Source organism: Panthera leo, chromosome B4 (assembly GCF_018350215.1).
Source record: "Panthera leo isolate Ple1 chromosome B4, P.leo_Ple1_pat1.1, whole genome shotgun sequence".
Classification (NCBI taxonomy): Eukaryota; Metazoa; Chordata; class Mammalia; order Carnivora; family Felidae; genus Panthera; species Panthera leo.
The window spans coordinates 29,509,622-29,529,411 of NC_056685.1; the positions used below are offsets into that span (position 1 = coordinate 29,509,622).

A 19,790-nucleotide genomic window follows, 5' to 3' on the forward strand; every position below is an offset into this window, starting at 1 on the left:
CAGTGCAGAGCAGGGCAGCCTAGGTCCCTTCTGCAGGAGGGGCAGGGCAGGAGTAGGTGGGGCTGAAGGCTGGAGGACACTAGGAATCCGTATAGCAGCATCACAGAGCTGAGGGCCCTGACTTACAAAGGCCCATCTGCAACACTCGAAACTACCTGCTCACACCCATCTTTCCTGATGGGCTCCGGGCTCCAAGAAGACAGAGGCTTGGTGTGTCTTATTCAGCTTTAGTACCTAGAAGCACCTGGCACAAAGTCAATGCTCAAAAAGTTTTGCAGAACTATATTAAATTGTATGACATTTTTCTCTGACATTACTCAGAAGCCCAGAAGAGTTCTCAGAATTAATGTGCAGATCCTCTCTAAATAGAAAATAGTTACTGTAGACACCCTAGTGATACCAATTTTCAATTCATTTAAGTATATACAGCCAACTTAAAGCTAGATATAAAATGCTTCATAGTCCTGGCTCTCACACTTTATGAACCAAAATTTACATATGCAAATACAAACTAGGCACTAAAATAATAATTACTCTGTTACAAGGTAGTCAACCAGATAATCCAGATGTTGGTTGCATACTGTTACAATTATTAGCACAAAAGCACAACATTGTTTTACAAATTCTTACAGCTCAAATCACTGAGACTACTTCCCTTGGGTTCTCAGACTTCACTCGAAATCACTGCATTAATCCATTGGTTTACAGAACAAGTGCAGGCACTGAGGAGGCCTTGGCTGTGCTGACAAAGAGTTAACAACAAAGAGCACAACAGGTAGGTGAGAGAAAAGGGGCTCATGTAAACAGGGGAGGGAAGAGAGCTAGAAAATAAGGACAGGTTTATCATTTCAGAGACAGGCAGTCTTAGGTAAAAAGGTCTAAGTGATGCTACAGCTTTGGGCAATTGTTTTGGCCAGAGTTCCTTCTGAAAGTAGAGGTCGAGACAAAAACAGGAGTGCAGGCGATTATTATTACCGAGGTGACCCCAGGGAAAGACACAGATAGTAAAAAGAGTGAACCGAGACAGCCAATTCAGGAGACTTATTTACCACGGGGGTGCCTGGGGGCTTGATCTGGCTGAGAAGTTTTGAGAAGCATATAGAAACTGTGTCCAGAAGAGGGTCAATGTGGAGAAGTACATTAATTAATTCTAGTCCCCACAGGTAAAAGTTTGCCCCAAGGAGTATTAATTCCCCCACACTTCCAAGAACTACAGTGCATCTGCCCAGAAGGCTGCACCAGCTTCTCACCCCACAGACAGACAAGGGAGGTCCCAAGAGGAACCTGAGGCATGCTGCAGTCAGCCAAAAGTGAGTCATAAAACGAACTGTTCCCAGCAGCACTGGCTGCAATCAGAGAAGAGGCCAGGAAGAGGTGGGGACAGAAGGGGTCTCTAATTCAGTGCTCAAAGGCCACTGGAGTTGAAAGAGTCAAGAAAACAGCTAGAAAAGAGTGTGAGTTTTATCTGCATGAACTCTTGAAGACCCTGATGATGGCAAGAACTGTGGAGGGTTTTAAGTCAGACACACATACATGTACTAAATCAAATATAAACAATCTGTTTTAAAAATTTAGTATTGAAGGGGTGCCTATGTGGCTCAGTGAGTTAAGCATCAGAGTCTTGAGCTTGGCTCAGGTCATGATCTTGAGGTTTGTGCAATCGAGCCCCGAATAGGGCTCTGCACTGACAGCACACAGCCTGCTTGGAATTCCCTTTCTCCCCCTCTCCCTCCCTCCCCAACTGGCACACACGTGCACTCTCTCTCAAAATAAATAAATAAATTAAAAAAAAAAAACACTGTAATTTAGTATTTAAGATACATGTAGCTCTTATCCGTCTACTAGCTGTGTGAAGCTAACCTGTCTTATAAATAGCTATCTCCTGGAAGTCAGTGCTTGGCGTTCTTTGTATGAAGCGCAGTATCTTCATATTTAATAAAGAAACTAAAGATAAAGGTAACTGAAAATATTGAGGTACCCAAAAACCAAAAAAAAAACCCAAACTAGTTAAGCTTAAGGAGGGCAAGGAGTGTGTTATGCCCAGCACTTCAGTAACAGGCTAGCACAGAGTTAAGAGCATGGATAGAATGCCTAGCTCCAAATCTCTGAACTGTGTTTGAAGATTTTGCTTTTTTTCATTCGTAATTATAACCAGAAAATTTTTGACTGATTCACGTTAGGGGGGAAACAAGATATGGAAGAAAGGATAAGGGTTAGAAATAACACGACTGCCAAGAACAGATAAATGTTCATTATTATATCCAGAGACTTACCAAAACCTTTCTATGCTGTTTAACAATAAGGTTTAATCAGATGCTATTATATTAGATACCAATTATCATATTAATTAAATATAACTAGATGACTTATTTTAGGTTCCATATCTAAGGATTATTCTACTAAATACACGTTCTAACACTTGGATTCCTAACAATTTATATGTAAAATAATAAAAGCAGCAAATTCTCAATGTTTTATATTACATTAGGCAAAATACAGGTTATTTATGAACATCAGTATCACAGATTACCTTGCACAAGATCAGGGTAGGAGAGAACATACCTAATACAAATAGAAGACTTGAGGCTTCTGTCAAGGAGAAGCAACCTAGGAGAGGATGAAAGAAGGAAACTTCCCTGAAAAGACATCTTACCAGTAGAAACATGAATCTGAATGCTCTACACCAGTGGGATTTCATTCATGGACTGTTTGTAGTCCTGTTTGTAGTTCCACAAAAGGAAGATCTATTTGTCCATTTACAGGGCCAGAGTAGGTATACAGCAGGCACAGACAAGAATAACACAATACACTGAGTTTTGATGATTTAGGGTAATTTGTAGCAAAGTTATCTCACTTTTAATTCAATACCTTCAAATGATTATAATAATAATAATGATAAAAAATAGTAACAGCTATCTCTCCCAAGTGACTTCGTGGTTGGCAATGATACTACCTTTGCTTTACAGATGAGGAAACCAAACCACAGAGAGGTTAAATAACTTCTCCAGAGTCACACAGGTATAATGGAGATCAGACTGTCTGAATCACAAGCTGTGAGACTGGATTTGTGCTTCATGAAACTAAGTTTTTGAAGGCCTACTCAAGTCATTATTGGAAAAAAAAAAAAAAAAAAAAAAAAGACTATCTGTCCAGTGTGAGAACTGACTCAAAGCATAGAAATGGAAAGGATTTATAATGTTTTGTGAGTTTATTTCTCAGTGCTTCAAACTGAATGGAGGCTAACAAGTTATTTTAATTGTCAAATTTCATGAGTGTACCCACAGGTTTTGCATCTTATTTCCATGGAGACATTTTACCCTAGTATTATTTTTTTTACCATATTCAAGTTTATCTAAGGGGTCATAATTCATTCCTTAAACAATAGATCATCTTAAACATCTCCCCCAAACAATAACATTTTCGTGGTTAATAGCCTGCACTGTATACATTGTCAAAACTGCACATAATTATTTTAATCTCCACTCTAAACTCACCTTTATTCACCAAATTAAGTGTGATTTTATGTTCTATTCAAACTTCTAAATATATACTTATTTTAATGTTTTTAACATTGTCACAAATAACTCATTTGGCATTTATATTTACATATAACATCTTCAGTAACTTTTTATGTACTAAATTTATAGAAATTAAACAATTACATTTTACAGAAAAATTACTTTTAAAAATATGGTGAGTTACAGTTATTTCAAGTTTTAAAATAAGGTGGCCAAAGCCAACTAGTACAAAAAGAAGTCATCTACAAAAGATTTCTTCCTATAAAATATTTGCAAAGGGTACATTTTTATTCAATACAACCAATTCAAGTCAGCAAGTATTTATTACATATCTACTATACTAGATAAAGCTAGACACAGCTGGGATATGAACCTAGGTCTGATTCAAAAGCTCAAGCTTTCAATATAAGTAGGTTTCTAATAAGAAAAGTTAAGGGTGGGGTGCTTGGGTGGCTCAGTTGGTTAATATCACAGTTGGTGAGTTTGAGCCTCACTTCAAGCTCCACACTGAATGCACAGTCTGCTGGGATTCTCTCCCTCTCTCTCTCTCTGCCCCTCCCCTACATATGCACTCTCTCTCTCAAAATAAATAAATAAAACTTAAAAAAAAAGTTAAGGGTTTTCACTTTTCAAATGCTCTTTCAGACAGTAGAATTTACTTCCTTTTTTATGTCCTAACTTTTTGTTTATGTATTGAAAGAGAGAAAGCACACATGCGAGCCAGGGAGAGGCAGAGGGTGAGTCCCAAGCAGGCTTTGCTGTCAGCACAGAACCCAACATGGGCCTTGACACAGGGATCGGTCCCACAAACCATGAGATCGGTGAGATTATGACCTGAGCCAAAATCAAGAGTAGGACGCTCAACCAACTAAGTCACCTAGGCGCCCCTATGTCATAACATTTTAAAATCTTTTCCCCTTAATGGTAGAAAAGATGAGGATACCTACATTAAGGTATATCATAAATCTCTCCTAAAAATATAAGAAAGTTGTATTCATCAAGTCTCTCCCACTATCATTATTTTCTGTATCTGCTTTTTAAAAGGGAAAAAATAAATATTTTTCTAACATCTAAATCTAGATTTTTCTAAAATCTAAAATATTCTAAAAGAATAGTATTAAATATCAATGTAGGCCATAAAAACAACACAGAGCCAAACTGCAAGCCTCAGAGAATTCACATACAGCTCTTCCCACTTCTCCCCACAGAGAGCAGTAGGATGGGGAAGTCCACATGCAAGGTGGTCAGAAATGCTACTGATCTCTATTCCATCAAATTTCAGGGTGAGAGGGAGGACGCATTCCTCTGAGGCAAGAGCATCTTTCCCCTACAAGAAGAACACTGAAAGTCAACATTTTACTTCCCTTTGTCTGGCAGGAAGATGTATGTGCTGGTGGTGACTGTGAAAGTGTTTATGACCCAAACAATAAGCCAAAATTAATGATCAACAAAAACTTAGCAGAAAGGATAAAAAAGAAAAAAAAGAAAGAGAGAGAAAATAGGAAAGAGAAAAGGCTAAAAACTCCAATGTGAAGATGCAACTAATACCTCACTAGAAGTCTTTTTCTGCCTAATGCGGAGAAATAGAACAGTAGTCTCAACTAGAAACCTTTCTATAATTCACTACTCCCGCCCAGAAGAAAAGAGTGCTTTTTATGAGCACTGACCCCTTCTTACCCAAAGGTGGCATCAACCTGAAGATAATGAGCTCCAACAAAAAGGTCAGGCTGCTCCAAAGCTACAGGCTCACAAAATGATTTGAAACCTGAGAACGGCTCATGACAGGACTAGATGCTTTAAGAAAATGACAATAACTGAATAGACTGAAGCAAAATTCATCACTAGTAAGTACTCTACCCACCTTCTCCAAGGCAACATGAATATGGAAGATGGATCACCATCACCTACCACCCAGTCCACAAGTGCACAGGAAAGATAAAGAATGGATATACTGCATGTTGGCACATAAAGAGCCTCAAAGATAAATCAGCTGGGGGGTGGGGTGGGGGGTGGGCAGGTAAGGGCATGGAACTTATTCAGGAAAAACTTCTACAGAAGAAAAAGTTAAAGGAAGTGAAGAATCTTCCAGGAGAAAATCTAGATGAACTCATTATGCTCTTGAAGAGACTTAGAAAATCTCAAATAGGTCTTCTAGCAATCAGTCAAAAACAGTTAAGACAACAAAACTAGAGGAAAAGCATAGAGAACTCAGGGAGGAAATTTAAGTTGAAATCCCTATAGAACTCTTAAATATGAGCAACAGAATCAACATGGCAGGCAAAGCATGGACGAGAAAAACCACACCGAATTCAAAATAATTCAAGCCAATCAGACACATTATGATAGAACCAGTAGTGATCTAGTAAACAGGTAACTGGTAGACTACTACCACCCTTCCAAAAGGAGAGCCTATGTGAGAATGAAAAAAAAAAAAAAAAGAATTCAGAGCTTTCGGGTTGGTAAACTGTGGAGATTTAGGGAGAGGGCATGGAAGAAGCTCCCTGCCCCTTCCCTATTCCTTGTCCTACGCATCTCTTCCACCTGGCTGTTTGAGTTATATCCTTTTACAATAAACTGTTAACCTGGTAAGGACAAAACAAGCAAACAGAAAACAATCAAGCATTAAACTAAAAAAAACTGGTGAGGGGGCATGTAATAAACTCAAAGACTGAAGAAGGACAAACTTAAACACAAGCAGGAAACTAAACACCTTAACAAAACTGTTAAGCCGTATTATTAAAGGCTGATCCAAAATGAGCATGGAAAGTTGCCCGAAATGAATTGTTCCAAGATCCTCTTTGCACTCAAAAGAGAAAACATTACCTAGCAATTGATATTTTTCAAACCAGCCTAGTAAGCTGTTCCTTCTCTACACTCCCTGTGGCTATAGATTTGGCCCTTCCCTGGGAGGAGAAAGGAGTAAGTTAGTAAGAGTTTTGTTTGAGAATTTAACTATGGGGCAAGTTTACAAAGATAATTGTGAACGCAGCTAGCAAAAAGTGAAATGTTAACCATCCTGTTATAATAGCATCAATAAACACTGAAAGTAACAGTTGTTCCACATTATTTTCATTAAAGGGAATTGTAAATTATGTTCCCAAATTGTGTAATTTTACCTACTTTTAGGTAGATCACTCTAAAATTCTTTCTTGATCAAAACTCTAATAAATTTTGACCATATCTTTTGCCACAGCTCATCTCTGCCCTGTAGTGGAGTGGAACAAGAACAGCACTACATATATTTTAAATATATAACACATGTTTTAAAACAAACTATACAAAGGGAGAAATCAATTTCCCATTGTACTCAGCACTAGGTGGGAATAATATCTAAATACAATGATCAATGTAAAAGCTCTTAGCAACACACATCATTACGATTATCTGTAGACTACATTTTACTTAATTTCTGAATTTTCTTCTTGCTCTCCAACACATTCACTAGTCATAGGCATCTAAACATAAGAACCTGAGTGACTACTTAATAAACGGTTTTCAATCTTTTTAAATCCATACTTCTTTAGCAAGTACAAATCCATTCCTATTGTGTTTTTTGTTGTTGTTTTTCCTAATATAATGTTGAATGCACTTTTTCAAACTACAACCTTCTTCTCCAACAATCAAATATGACCTACCATGACCCCTTTTAGGAAGCACTGAAATCATAATATGAAATAAATCATACAGTGGTGCCTGGGTGGCTCAGCCGGTTACCTGACCGACTCCAGATTTCAGCTCAGGTCACAATCTCATGGTCATGAGATCAAGCCATGCACTGGGCTCCACGCTGGGCATGGAGCCTGCTTAAGATTCCCTCCCTCCCTCCCTCCCTCTCTCTCTCTGCCCCTCTCCCACTTATGCTCACTCTCTTTCTCTCTCTAAAAAAAAGAAAAATCGTACATTAACTGTAAGATATTGGAGAGCTAATTATTATTCTGAATTTCACAAAGAGTACAAAAGCTTAAGTTACTCACATTCAATAAACATTTATACACTCAAATGTGACTTCTCTACTTCAAATGGTACATTCCCAGTAAGTTTTTCATGTAAATACTTTCCTCATCCACTGAAACTATATTCCCTACAACAAAATAAAATGCTAATTTTTTTTTTTTTTTTTTTGGCCTTCACTGGTTCTTCATCTCTTCACACCACAATAAGCAGAACTACTCCTTTTCTGATTCTTTATTTAAGTTTCTAGCACAGCAAATAACAAACCTTCAGTGATGCTCAATATCATATTGTTTTAATTCAAACGTCTATTATAACTATACTCACATCTGTGAACCATACCAGACAAAAGTTGGAGGACAAAATCCAGGCCTTCAACAGATACACACACACACACACAAACACACACACACACACACACACACACATACTTTGCTAAATTAAACTGAATTCTGCCTTATACCTGCAGTGTCCTTGGAATATGTCACCCATCTGTCACCCATTTCTGTGCTCATACCACTCCAAGCTCCTTTATAAAGCCTTCCAGGGGCGCCTGGGTGGCTCAGTCGGTTAAGCGTCCGACTTCGGCTCAGGTCACGATCTCCCGGTATGTGAGTTTGAGCCCCGCGTCGGGCTCTGTGCTGACTGCTCAGAGCCTGGAGCCTGTTTCAGATTCTGTGTCTCCCTCTCTCTCTGACCCTCCCCCATTCATGCTCTGTCTCTCTCTGTCTCAAAAATAAATAAATGTTAAAAAAAAAAATTTAAAAAAAAAAAAAAAAAAAAAAGCCTTCCAAAACCACTTAAGCCAATGCTGATCTTTTCCCAAAATCTATTAAAGAAAATTATCTGGTACAGTACAATGAGTAAAGTATTCTTTGGTATTTGTTATGTTTCCCTAGAATAAACACAACTTGTCCTAACTAGACAATACACTCAACAGTAAAGTCCACATCAACTGCTTGTTCCACCTCCACTCAGCATAGCATTTTCCAGGTAACTGGCTCTCCATACACAGATAGATTAAAATGTAACATACTACAGAGTTACATCCCACAAAGAACTAACAGTAATAGATTTCGCTGGTCAACACTGGCAGGTTTTCTTAAAGCAATAATTTGGCACAGTACCTGTCCTCTCTGGTTATGATACAAAAAAAATGGCTGCTCACGGGAGGAGAGCTGCCCTCCACACTGCATGGGTGACTCACAGAATGACAGAATGATGGAAACATACTGACCACTTCTGTAAGGTGCAGCTGTAGAAACCAAAGCCCTGGAAGGTGAAGGTGAAGTATTCCAACAAAGGTCACAGAGGGATTCAGTGGCAGAGCTTGTACCGAAACCCAAGTTTCCCACCTCTCAATTACAAAGCCTTTATTACATCAAACTGCTCTTCCAATATGAGTCTAAAATGACTACTAAGTCATTTTGTCTTTACCTCAAAAATGTCAACCACAGGAAAAACTTGTGAATTCTCAAGTCACTCACTAAACTGTCACACAAAAAGAATTAGGAATTAAGAGAAGAAACAGGACAGGAAATGCTTTCCTGGATTCCTTTTCCTCCACCCAGCCCTGGACAGTTTGTAAGTGTTCCCAGGCTTTCTGTCCAGCCCCTTTTCACTCTACACACTCTCCTTTGGTAGTCTTATATGCAGGCCATCGCTTCAACTAGCCCTTGTAGACTAAGAATTCCAGAATCTGAAGCCCCCAGCCAGACTTCTTATTTTGAGCTCCCAATCTGTGTGTTCAGCTACGCTCTTAGACATCTCTACCAACGTCCCATAGTCACTTATAAAAACACTCGGCATTATAATTCATCATTTCCTCTCCCTCCAGTCAACCTGTACCACCCCCTTGTGATCATACTGCCTATCTTGGCAAATGACACCACCTACCCAAAAACCCGTGTCACTTTGGGTTTCTTTCACCTCTCTTACCTTGAAAACCAAATCTCAATTCCCCCTCCTGAATACAGTAGCGCTTGTACCCCATCCAAATCATTCCCTATGCCAATGATCTCCAAAGCTTTTCCATCACTCACTTTTATTACTGAAAAGATTTTTGAACAAACATATGCCTAAAATATGTACATATTTATTTATATATTAAAATTCATGTACTTCTACAGCAGTACAGTTAAGATTGTAAGTCATGATAAAAATTTTAAACTTTAAATAAAATATATATATATATAATATTAAATCTAATATGTTCTTCCCACGCTCCAGTAAGTTATTTTACACATCCCCGGAGTCTAGGAAACTGCACTTTGGAGACTACATGAGACTAGTCCAATAAGTAAGATATATATATGTATATATTCATATATATATAAGATATATATATATGTATATATATATACAGATACACACACACATATGTATATATATATACATATATATGTATGCATGTGTGTACGTGTTTATATAGGTATGCAGTAGGCATTTGAAGCCCTTTCTTTTTACTCACACATACATATTTCAAGATGATATACAAATGCTTTAGCATACTGCTAAATATGGTTAACCTTACTAAAGGCCACAAACCAAAAAGTTTAAAGGTAGCTGACTTCTAAACACCCACTCAATATTATTTTATAAAGAAAACAATTCTGTAAGTCTTATAATTATCCATCTTTAAAAAGACAAGAAATTGACAAAGTATAATTTGGCTCCTTTTGCACATGGCTCCTGGAGGAGAGATACCGTATTTTTTTCACCTACCCACTGAAATACGCTAAGGCTGCTCATGTTCCGGGCTTTATGCACTGTACCTCCCTTAACCCAAGTACATACTGAAATATTTTTTCAGCTTTCTACATCTATAGATACTGCTACCATTCACCATCCTGAAGAATAATGCACTCTTCCTTACTCTTATCCCTGTCAATCCATCCACCCCACTACAACAAAAAAGGACAAAATCCCGCAATATATAACCAAAGTTAGAATAGACCTGCTAATACAACAAGAGATATTTACATATTTGCACAATAGAATCTTGTAGGATTCTACCCACAACCTGACACATCCTAAGTTTCCACACAGAGTGGGGAAACCTAAAATTTAACAAGGGCCTGTATAAATCCTCAGATAAATTCAACTTGTTACACATTCAGAAACTGAAAATCTCGAATTCAAAAGTTCTGCAACTTTCACCAAGTAGATGTTTCATCTTATCATTCTAGCAGTATAGTTAAGAGCAAACCAGTGCACTAACAGAATATTAACGAGAAAATATTTTCTGGAGGTAGAAAATCACACTACCCTACCCCCCCCCCCCCCCACCAATGTTGTAAGCCACAATTTATCTGGCAAGAAGTCAAACAATAAAGCTATTATGTGGCAAGTATCCCATTAAAATTATCACATTAAACTGATTAATTCTATTACAAAGTGACAAGATGTCCCCAGAGAAGCTCCTGGTATTAGGAATTTATGGGTAACAATACAGAGAACTATATATCCATTTAGTGATGGAAATTTGAGCCAGATTTTAATTATACTGACCAGAAAATTAAGAAAAAAGGCACCTGATTGTTAAAATTACTATATCTAGCAATTTTCAGTATTGTTGATTCTATACTTTTTCATGTACAGAATGTTGAGGGTCTTACAAAATGATAATAATATAGAATTTAGCATTCTTTTTTAAAAAAAGTCAACATTACAAAAACTTAAAACTTTAGATCTGTGAAGTCAACACAGATGCCTTAATTTGGAGTTGATTTGCTTTCCATTTGCAGAAGTATTAACCACATCCCCTGTCTTCTTAACCAGCATTCTAATAACATCTTCCATTTTACAGCAAATTTTAGAGGATAAGTAAATGGCTTTTTCCTCAAAGACCTGTCCCCAAAATACTGACTTGTTTCCTCTGTTTTCTATGTACCACTTCATTATCTTAAGTCACTCATTTAATACTGATCAATGAACTCAAAGTATTTAAAAATATGAACACTGCAGTGGAACGCTTAGGTCGGTCCTACCCCCTCTGAGCCTAGCTCTCCACAAATGCAGAAGAGGTAAACTTCAACTAAAATTTCTTAATCATTTCTAAAAGCTGTCTATTAATATAACCTAAAGGCTGTGTGTAGTTTAAGAAAAACACCTAATCAAAATTCATTTTGCATTGTTATTTTTGTACCATCAAAACAACAAAAAATAACAACCCAGTAATTCTACCCACATGAGTATCTATGTGGAATGTGACCCAAAGAAACCTTGCTAATTATGTTATTAATTACATCCCCAGATTTAAAAAAAAATCTTTTTAATACACCAAGAAGAGATGAAAAGGAATTGTATTTATTATCTACCCTAAATTGTTTTCCATATTACATTTGATTTTCACAACTATATTGTAGTTATGGAAAGTTACCTGTGGCTCAAACATGAGCTCTGGAGCTAGACCCCTTGGGTTCTCTACTTGCTAGCTGGATGATCACAGGCAAATTACTTATGCTCCCTGTGCCTCAGTTTCTTCATTTGTAAAATGGGGATGAAAATGGCACCTACCTCACTGCATCGGTTCCAGGATAAAATGAGAAAATAGACTTAAAGTGTTTACAGGTAAGCATGGCTGACACTGTCGTTATTATAATAATAGTTACTTTTATTATAGTGTAGGTATTCTTGTATCCCATTTTACAGATGATAAAAGCTTAAAGAGGGTAATTTACTGGTGCTAGGTTTTGACTCAAAAGCACAAATTTGGTGAAATAAAAACTACTTGGACACAAAATATTGATAGTCTTAAAACTACAACTCGTTAGGAAGCAAAGGAACTGACACGTAGTAAGACAGGCACCAGGGGCAGGTCGGGCACTCAAACTTGCGGAGCGGCAGGGAGCCCGGGCCCAGGACTCTCACTGCAGAGGGAGCCGACACTCAAGTGCGGCCTTCATAAACACGAAGTGGAAAAAAATATATGCCAACACTGCGCCTTCTCTTCCTAGCGGCTCCACGATGCCAACTTTTGTTTGGGCCCACCCGGCAATTCATCCCGGGCCACAGGCCCTGAAGGCCACGGCCCAACTTCTGAAGTTGGAAGCGAATTACTAAACCGAACGCTGAAATCCAGACAAAGGGAAACCGTCAAGGACTGTTCAAAGTCCTAAAGCTTCGAGTCGCTGGGAGGCCTGCCCCCATTCGCCGTCTCACCTGCACGCGCCCAAGGCGGCGGACGGAAACCCGGGCACCGCGTGGGGTCAGTTCGTTCAACGGGGTCCGGGCCACGAATCAGACAAGGGTTGCTACGAATGGCATGTGTCCGAGGGGCCGGTCGCGGGCCCCGGTCCTCCGCGGACTCCAGCCCCGACGTGACAGCGCCCAGGCCGACGACCCTCCCACTCGCTGCGCCGCTGGGTCGACTCAGCGCCCTGGGGGCGCCCGGGCCGGGGGAAGGGAGGAAGGGCCCCGGGAGAAGCCGGGAGCGCGGCCGCCGGCCCAGACTTCCTCTCCGGCCCCGGGCAGGATTCCGCTCGCACCCCCGCCCCGGCCTCCGCGGCCCACTCGGCCCCAACGCCCCACACGCAGGGCCCGGCGCGCGGCGGACCGCCCGAGGTCCGGCCGCGCTCGGGAGCCCGGAGGCCGCCGCCCGCCCCGCCCCCCAAGGCGCCTACCTTCTCCGGGCGGCGTCCAGGCCCCGGCGCGGTCGGCTCGGGCCTGCTGCTCCGCGGCTCCCGCTGGGTCTCTCCCGAGGGCTGGCGCGGCCTCCCGGGTCTCGGGCGCGGCGGGCGGCGGCGGCTGCGGCTCCTCCTCCTCCTGGGGGCGGGAGGAGGAGACTCGGCGGCCCAGAGCCGCCCCCTGGCAGGAAACGACCCCCGCGGCACCTCCTTCTCTGCGAGGCTGATCCTGCTCCTCCAAGCCGCTGCGTCCGTCCTCTCCCTCCGGAAACGCATTCCTACCCCGGCGCGTCAGCCGCGCCCGAGGCGAGGAGGCGGCGGCGGAGGCGGTGGAGGAGGCAGGAAGACCGCGGCCCAGGACAAAGGAGCTGGCCGAGCGGGGCGGGAGTGGGCCTGGGGGAGCCGCGGGGGGCGGGGCGGAGGACTCGGCCGGGCCTTCGCTGTGCCTCAGTTTCCTTTTATGCCTGGGGACGGAGGCGTTGGTGTTGCACCAACGCTCTGCGCGGCCCCGGCAAGCCGTAATACCTTACCGTGAGGGAGGGCTGGATGGGCCGCAGGGAACCTGCGGCTGGACTCCTTTTCGGCCTTAGGTTCTGCTTCCCCCAGGACACACCCAAGGGTCCCTTTTGCCCTGGATTGTCCCGGCATCCCCTTCAGCCTCAGGCAAATCGAGACAGTCACCCACCCTACAAGGCTTCGTGGGGCCAAAAATGTTTAACTTTTGGAATGCAGTTAACTAAAACTAATACTGTTTTCTGGAGTGATAGTTTGCTTGTCTTGGGTCTTTGAGAAGGTGAAGACGGGAAGGAGTTCGATGCCAAGAAAGATGGATTTTAGGAAGGTTTTAGAAAAAAAACCTGGTAAGTTGGGGATCTGCTTTTGTTAGATTAATCTGGAGGTCCGTTTATGGGGAACAGGAATAAGGAGGGAAAGTTCCATCCATAAGAATACAGTGTCTGTTTCTCTTCACTTTTTTTTAGTAGGTGGAGAGGAGGGCTGGAGGAGGAACATTTAAAATGGAAGGGAAACATTCATTGTGAGAATGGCTGGACACATTTTGATAAGAGGCTTGGAACTTGTACCAACCAACATCATATTGAAACCTAGTAATTCAGACTGTGCTGCTGGCAGGCCGCCATCCTGTTAACAGAAAATGTCACAGCCATGCCGCCCGGCCAGCTGCAACACCCTGTTGGGAATAGAGTTCAAATGAGATTTATGAAACTGAGTAATGTTTCACTTGGGGGAAATTAGAAGCTGATATGCCCATTTGGCTGTGAATTTTATAGTCTTTAAAAAAAAAAAAGTTTATTTTGAGAGGGAGTGTGTGTGCGCGAATGGGGAAGGGGCAGAGAGAGAGGGAGAGAGAGAGGGAATCTCAAGCAGGGTTTGTGCTGCCAGCACAGAGCCTGTCAAGGGTCTAGAACCCACAAACCAGAAGATCATGACCTGAGCTGAAATCCAGGGTCAGATGCTTAACGGACTCAGCCACCAGGTGCCCCTTGGCTGCCAATTTTAAATAAGATAAAATAAGATAATTCTACTTATGGAAAGTTTGCATATTGCTCACCAGCAAATTCAAATCTGTTGATTAGATAATCTCTGAAGACCTCGAAGGGATGAGCTTGATTTTTCCCACTTAATGGATGACGCTAAATGATGTTTATTGTTATCCCAAGAGTAAAACTGCTACAAGACCTCAACATTCTTGGATTTAAAGAATCTTGGATTCTTGGTTATACCACTATTCAAAATTACTAAGAATTGGCCTAGTCTCAACATGGGAGACTGAAGTTCAAAGATAAAGCATAATTGATATATGCCTGATTTTGCACTACATTTCCCAGAATTTTCTTTCTTATGTGATTTGAGGAGGCACTCTTTGCCACAAGAATATTATGAGATTTAGGGGCGCCTGGGTGGCTCAGTCAGTTGAGTGTCTGACTTGTGATTTCAGCTCAGATCATGATCCCAGGGTCGTGGGATCAAGCCCCCTCGTTCAGCTCCCTGCTGAGCATGGAGCCTGCTTAAGATTCTCTATCCTTTTGCCCCTCTCCCTCACTCATGCTCTCTCTATGTCTCTCTAAAATAAAAATTAAAAAGAAAAAAATATGAGGTTTAGATTTGTACAACCCTAAACTAAATGAGTTCAAGGGCAGTTTAATCATCTCTCTAATTCCAGGGTCAAACATTATTCCAGGACACATAATAGTGGCTCAGCTAATGTATGGTAAATGAATAAATAAAAAGGTCCTTTTGCTCCCTTGGGATAGGTTAGACCATTTGGCTAAACTGAAGTGTGAGTAGCAATTTATGTACAGAAGTCATGAGCCCTGAAGAGGAGAAATTAAAGAAATATGGTAATTGAGAAAAGCAGTGATTGGTCAAGAGTATGGCTCTACTTGTGATTTCATAAAATATTAATTGATAGCTAACTATAAAATTTATGAATACTCTATAAAAGGGTTGGTCAGTCTTACCATGCTGAACAGGAAATCCTAGTAAGTAGGAATAGTGCAAGTCACATTGCCAGATCAAATCATGATAGAACATCTATTGGTAGCTTATGTTTCAAATTATATTGTACCTATACTGTCTCCCAATTATTGTGAATTGTCTTCTATCTCATAAGTCATTACGTCAGATAATTAAAAGTTGGCCTTTTCTTTAGTTTTGCCACCACACTACTATATGTTCTTTGAAATGTATCTTTATTCACCCCGTTTTCCAAAGTGAAGTTTCAGTGTTGGTCACCAGCAAAGACTATTGGATACTCAGGTTCCTTTCAATCAGCATTTAATCCTACTTCTATGTATAATTAAAGGATAGGCTTACATAAATGAAAGGAACCACTAATATTTAGTGAGGCACAAAAGAAACTAAAGGTTCTCTATGAACTTGATTATCTCTTTTAAGCAGCAGGATCACAATTTGATTACTGACCTTTAGAACTAGCAGGTTGTATTTAATCCCGTGATTATAAAATACAGGATTGGGAGTGAGTAAGCCGATGTTGGCTTCAGGAGTGGATAGCTGTCTTTCCCTTGCAGTTTGAGCAGTCTTGGGACTTACCCTCTCACATATCAATGTGTTTAGTAGGCATCCCATGATAACTTGACAGCTTTTCAATCTTTGAGAGTAGAAATAACCCTAAGTAGTATAAACTTTTGTGGGCTAATAGTTTAGTACATGTTCATCTATAAATCATTTTCAACGTGCAATAATCATCAGGGGATCCTGTAGGATTAGAACAAAGGATGAATGTCTGCATTGTAGGAATAGAAGTATACCTAAGACCAAATTTTTCTTGGTGTTGGCTACTGACTGGCACACTCTCACACAATATACCAGATTGCCTCTATTTTTAAATTTTTTAGAGAGAGTGAGAGGCACATGTGGGAGACCCAGGGAGGGGCAGAAGGAGAGGAAGAGAGAATCTTAAGCGGGCACAGAGCTGGACACGGGGCTCCATTGATCTCAGAATGGTGAGATCATGACTTGAGCTGAAACGACGAGCTGGATGCTTAACCAGCTGAGGCACCCAGGCACCCCCCCTCCCCCCACCAACCCCAGATCACTTTTAAATAAGCAGGGAGACTTTGTGTCCTGGTATGCCCAAGATAGTCACAGTTTGTTGTCCATGCATAATTCCCAAAAGTACATCCAAGATATGGATGATAGATTCTGTGGTTGCCCAATAAATAAGAATGTCCAGACAATAAGGAATGAGAAATAGTTTTAGAAATTCAAAGAGGATACATAGGGACACATTGCAAGTCACGTTCCAGGTTTATAGGTGAAAACCAATTCTAACATTAATGATAGGGAGGGAAAATTGTGTAGGGATGAGTGTGGTAAATGAAGCAGTTTGTATTGATGAAAATGCCCTACTAGTAACTTTAATTGAGGAAAATCTTTGACAGTAACCTGGTTGATCAACAAGACTTGTTTTAAATACCATGATAAATGTATGTGGTGGTTTCTGGAACAAATTGACAACGGCTAGGTGAGTCTTCATTTACTTTTCTAAGAACTGTTTCTACAGAGTGACCTAGGTATATTTTCCTCATTTGCCATCTCCAGCCACTTAGATTGTAACTTCTCTTTAAACATTAAAAAAACAAAAAGGACAAAGATGAGTGGATGGGGAGAGAAGGAATAAAAAGTCTCTGATAATGTCTTAAAATGCTAATGTGGAAGTGCTTTAAAAAAAAACACCTTTATTTTGAGAGAGAGAAGAGAAAGAGCATGAGCAGAGAAGGAGGGAGGGAGAGAATCAGAGAAAGAGAGAGAGAGAGAGAGAGAGAGAGAGAGAGAGAGAGAGAGAGAACCCCAAGCAGACTCTGTGCTGTCAGCACCAAGCCCAATGCCAGGCTCGATCCTATGAACTATGAGGTCATGACCTGAGCCAAAATTGAGTCAGATGCTTAACCGACTGAGCCACCCACACTCCCCTGGGTTAATCACAAATAACTCCATTTCTTTTCCTAGGAAACTAAAATCTCTCTATTAAAATGTGAATCTGTGTGCTTTGGTTCAAAACAAAACAAAACAAAACAGCCATGGGAATTACTGGCTTTTTGAAAAACAAGAAAGGGTGAGACAGACCTTCCAGTTCCTTCTTTTTCTGTCTCCAAATATATAAATAACATGCAAATAATCATATAATGCAGAGAAACTGGAAGTTCATTTATTTTGCAACTTGTATTTTTGGCTTTGGGACTTTGATTTCATGAACACTCCTCAATACCCTAATTGCCAGAGCAACCGTGAAGCAAGACAGCTATCATCAGTATACATGGTGTGTGTCTGGGTAGTTGACTGTCCTGTCCTGAGGCTTTACTTAGTTCTTTACTTTTTGCTTATTTAAAAGTAGGGTGGAACATGTCAGAACAGTCTGGCCTGATTTTCAATGTGTCCCTTATAACTTAGGCTAGCTATTAAAGCTTTTCCTTTTTCTAAAAAAAAATTTTTTTAACCTTTATTTATTTTTGAGACAGAGAGAGACAGAGTATGAATGGGGGAGGGTCAGAGAGAGGGAGACACAGAATCTGAAACAGGCTCCAGGCTCTGAGCTGTCAGCACAGAGCCCGACGCGGGGCTCTAACTCACGGACCATGAGATCAGGACCTGAGCCGAAGTTGGACGCTTAACCGACTGAGCCACCAGGCGCCCCAAGCTTTTCCTTTTCTAGATAACAGTTGCTGGATTATGACTGTAAAGATGGGTCACTTACGAGTGAGTCTTCCTCAACTAGTTCTGTTTCCTGTCTTCCATATATAGCATCCCCATTTTTCTCTTGCTCAATCCATCCAGTATTGCTTCCACTGGGTGTGAGCATTCTCTCCCAGCATTCAGATGCTGAACATTTTTAAGAGCCCAGAGGGAGCAGTGTTTTTAAGCAGCTCTTTTCATGAGTTTCTTCAGCTGGAGAAGGGAATGTGCTTTCCCAAATAAGAATGAAGAATATGCCAAATATAAGCAGTTGAACAGCACTGGAGTTATTTTTAGGAACCGGGGTCATTCAGTGCGGGAAATGGTGCTGCTACCAGTGAGTTATGGCAAGTGACTATAAAACAGTGTTATTTTCTTTCTTTATTTAATTACTTTTGAGTATCGAGAAAATTTGCTATTTTGAGTTAAGAATAGCTTGATTTTAGGCCAGATTCATTAGAGGTAGAAAGGTATATAAGGTATATTTGTTTGGAAGTAAAAGCACCCTCCTCCCCCAGATTAATCCCCATAACATATTATTTAAGACAGAGTTGTTGATATGTCAACACAGGCAACCCATGAATACATTAATTCCCAAAATTGTAGATAGAATTTCACTTATACAGCTCTGTATTTTTGCAGATATTTTTTGTTTTAATGGGATCTTAACCTCAAAACATTAAGAATCAGTTTTTTAAGCCCAGATGCAATCAGTCCCTTTTACAGACCAAGAGACTAATTTTTTTTTTTTTGCCCTAGATTTTTGAGTTGAATATTGGTTAGTCTTATCTAATTTTTTAAACATCAGATAAATGTCCAAATATTTTGTTATAACAAGATATTCACTGCAGTGTTATCTAACCTGTAGGAAGTAGAACAGAAAAAATAGAATCATTTTTGACCAAACCATACAACTAAAGAGTGTTTGTATTTAATTTTTAAGGTAAAATGATCCTTCAAAGAGAAACTAGAACCTTGTTATTTCAAATCTCCAATTTATATACTGGGACTTAAATGCCTTCAAATTATATCTAAAAATTTTCCTAATCAAAAATCGTTGTAAATTTTTAATTAGATAACAATTCTAAATAAACTTTAATTATATTTCCTAGGAATATTTTCCATATAACATTCAGAAGAATAAGCCCTGTGGCTTTTCTACTTTAGGATTTCTGCATTGTTTCTGGCTGATGTCATAGGCTTTTCACTCTATGATCACAAGAATTCCCTATTTAGAACTGCTTATGGCTGCCACATGCCTAAAATGTCAACTAAACTGTTTCTTCTGTACTCAGATCATTGGCTCTGGAAATGAAACACTTCAATTTCACCAGCAGGGAGAAAATACATACAAAATACATATCTGATAAAGGACTGTTATCCAAAATATATAAAGAACCCTTAAAACTTAACAGTAAGGAAACAAACAACCTGATTAAAAATAGGCCAGGGGCGCCTAGGTGGCTCAGTTGGTTAAGCA

At 40.3% G+C, this 19,790-nt stretch overlaps 1 protein-coding gene and 1 long non-coding RNA gene across 3 annotated transcripts in view; one reads left to right on the forward strand and one right to left on the reverse strand.

The window, feature by feature from the left end:
* ITGB1 (integrin subunit beta 1) overlaps positions 1-13,347 on the reverse strand; it is a 46,803-nt gene extending 33,456 nt beyond the window's left edge. Inside the window, exon 1 of one of the 2 annotated variants that reach the window (XM_042945303.1) lies at positions 13,094-13,347. The gene's annotated coding sequence lies outside the window, so the exon portion shown is untranslated. Of the gene's footprint in view, positions 1-12,632; positions 12,813-13,093 lie in introns of those variants that run through there. The other variant, XM_042945304.1, reaches the window with a different exon arrangement.
* On the forward strand, positions 575-6,347 carry LOC122224038. The gene is made up of 3 exons (XR_006204636.1): positions 575-775; positions 1,164-1,310; positions 4,801-6,347. It is a non-coding gene; the product is annotated as an uncharacterized LOC122224038 (long non-coding RNA).
* Positions 13,348-19,790: the final 6,443 nt, after the last annotated feature.